Source organism: Babylonia areolata, chromosome 34, assembly GCF_041734735.1.
Source record: "Babylonia areolata isolate BAREFJ2019XMU chromosome 34, ASM4173473v1, whole genome shotgun sequence".
NCBI lineage: Eukaryota > Metazoa > Mollusca > Gastropoda > Neogastropoda > Buccinidae > Babylonia > Babylonia areolata.
Window position 1 is genome coordinate 23,620,005 of NC_134909.1, and position 581 is coordinate 23,620,585.

Consider the following 581-nt stretch of genomic DNA (forward strand, 5'->3'; position numbering starts at 1 on the left):
TTTCGATAGGTAGTGCATTCCATATTTGTGCAATTCTATCAGCTAATGAATTTTTCCTTAGGTACAGTGATCTTTACAAATTTTCAACATTGAATTTCTTGTACTCTCATAATCTGACATTCTAAAAATATCATTCACATTGATGTCGTGTAGCGTATGGATTTGTCCGAACGCAGTGACTATTTTAGCAACTGTACTGAACTGAGATCAACAGTCATCACACACTTCAAGAACGTAGGATACTAAAATAAGAAATAATTTCATTATGACTATCATCCCAGAACATAAAAATAGACATTGCTCGAGATAACGGATGTTTCGAATTAACTGGAAGCATCGACAGCAGTCTGGTGACATCACGGATAACGAATTAACTGGAAGCATCGACAGCAGTCTGGTGACATCACGGATAAGCATTTTAATAGCGAGTGTGTAGAAACCCACTGATCGAAAATAGATCAGTGGTAGAAACACAGTCGTATAAAAGTCCGTGGAAAGAAACCGCCTCATTCAACAAGGGAATGTACTCGGATGGAAATCAATTGTCCACTCCCTTATATCAACTTCCGGTTTTGAACAGA